The sequence below is a fragment of the Rousettus aegyptiacus genome, unplaced genomic scaffold (assembly GCF_014176215.1).
Source record: "Rousettus aegyptiacus isolate mRouAeg1 unplaced genomic scaffold, mRouAeg1.p scaffold_m13_p_13, whole genome shotgun sequence".
Lineage (NCBI taxonomy): Eukaryota > Metazoa > Chordata > Mammalia > Chiroptera > Pteropodidae > Rousettus > Rousettus aegyptiacus.
In genome coordinates, this window is record NW_023416288.1 from 42,075,477 (window position 1) to 42,077,887 (window position 2,411).

Below are 2,411 nucleotides of genomic sequence, written 5' to 3' on the forward strand. Positions count from 1 at the left end.
AGTCTTGGCAAATGCCACATCGTAATACAACTCACTGGAGCTCTTTGGTTATCAGACTCTTCTCCAAGTTATTAAATATAATGCTTAAGTGCAAATTTAATGCTACTTTTATAGTTTGAGAAGTCTAGCTAGCAATAATATAATTACATGTGCCACTCAGTCTTTAAATTGAGCAAACCGGCCAGCAGAATTGTCCTTCCGAGCCCATCCCCCCGGCCCCCTTGCCCTGTAACCCCGCTTCTTGGAGTTATTGTCTTACTTTGCATATCTCGCACGTGCTACTTCTCCTTCCTGGAACCTCCACTATCCTCGTCCTCTTTCTCAAGCTAACTCTGCTTATCCCTTAGTTGTTTCTTCAGTCACGAGAATTTCTCTTACCCTCGAGGCTTGATTTTCTCTCTCTGCCGTATGCCCTACAGCGTGCGGCAAAATAGTCATCTGTGTGTCCATTTTCTTCTTTGTTCTATATGCTTCATGTAACTGTGTGTAATTGCGATTCCATAATTATTTTTTTGAACAAATCGATTAATAGATGCGTCATACGAGATGCTAAATGTAAAAGTGCTTTGAGAATGATAATTGTCCATAACTGTGAGGCATTGTTTATAATAAGAGTACCAAATCTACTAATTATGTTTAATTTTATTTCATTCAACTGATAATTGCATACTTTCTACAAGACACTGTATTATGTAGAGGTAATAAATAAAGATAAATAAGAAATAACAACTGCATACAAAGAACTTACATTAAAAATAATTATATCTAATTATCCAAAGTAGCTTTCTGAACTGGATGCATTTTAAGCTATTTGTGTGCCTTAAAAAATAAAAACCTAGAAATAATGTATTTAATGCCATTTATATTGCTTTGCTATATTTCTTTTATGTTTATGAAATGTTGAGAGTCATTAAACAAAGCACCTTTTCATAAGCATTACATCGACCCCTCTGATAATAAAGTGGCATGGTCTCTTTGGTTACTTGAAAATTTTTTTAACTTCCTGATTATCGATAGACTAAAATGGACATGATGCAGAACTCCGTATATTGCTTCTTCATTATTTCCTTTGTCTAACATTTATGCATGTAATAGAAGAATATGTAAAAAAAAAAAAAATACTGTGCTGAGACCTGAGTATACAATTTTAATGCAACGGTGAATCAGAAACAGAAAGATTTCATGACCATTTGCTGTGAGAGTGGCCTTAGGGATATGAAACGGTGCCAACAGCCTCTGGGAAGACTGGAGATGTGAAGCGGGAGAGAGGGAAAGGAAGGAACGAACCTTCTCCTGAGTTCTTCCTCCCAACAGCGCTGGGGAGGGGCGATGTGTTTGTACCTCGTGGCGTGGGCGAGGCAGGCAGCAGCTAGTGGGCACTGTCTGGAGCGCCGACACGTCGGGAGTGAAATCTACCACAACTCGGAGGCTTACTGCCGCCTCCAAGGCCTGATAGAGATGTCAGAGAGAAAATTACTCTCCGCCAGAGGAAGACGTGTCCATCATCATTTTAGTGTGAGCAGAAATCTGTACGTGCAGCAAAAGTCTTTATCTACAGCAGTCAGGGAATAAAATGTTTGAATTTGATGGGCCAGTAGAGTATGCCAATCAAATGTCATCAGTCTTAAAGAGAATATTTTAGATCTAAAGTCCTTAAACGAGGACAATATAAAACTCCGTTAACAACAACCACAGCAAACTAATCAGTAAATTTCGAACATTTTGCATTCCTAGAAAAACTGCCTGTGGCTCATCTGACTAGCCTGTTACTCATAAAAGGGATTCTGTCAAAGTAGAGTAAAAGTTTTCATCTATAAAGGTCCTAGCTTTTCTTACTCAGGCTGGTTATGAAAATCCATCTGAAAAGTTTGATAGATTGTGGAGCCGTTTATACTGATTTCTTAAATAGGTGAGTGGGAGCCACTTCTTAATTGTGGTTGGTTAAAGACACATGTTTCACCTTAGGCCTGACTTGACTTTATGTATTTCAATATTAGTGTTTTGTTTTTTAACTTAGATTTTCATTAAGAAAATAAGTAAGTAGATAAACCTATAATAATGAAAAATTGTTAGAGATTCTATATGAAAGTACTCATGCAAGACCCACATATTGGCATTGACGATACAATTATTTCCATGCACTCACTTTAAAAACATGGTATTTATCTATACTGTGTAGAGTATAAGAAATATTTTTTTGTTATTTTATTGTAGTAAAAATAGTTATAGCAAAGTATACAAATCCCAAATGTAAATTGTTGAGTCCAGACAAATGCATATTCCTGGATGACCAGCATTCTTGGCTCTCTAAACTATTCCAGAAAGTTCCGTCACACCCTTTCCGGCCAATCTGTCTGACCCATCCTGGTGGCTACCACTATCCTGATCGATAGGCTCGTGGATTAACTAAG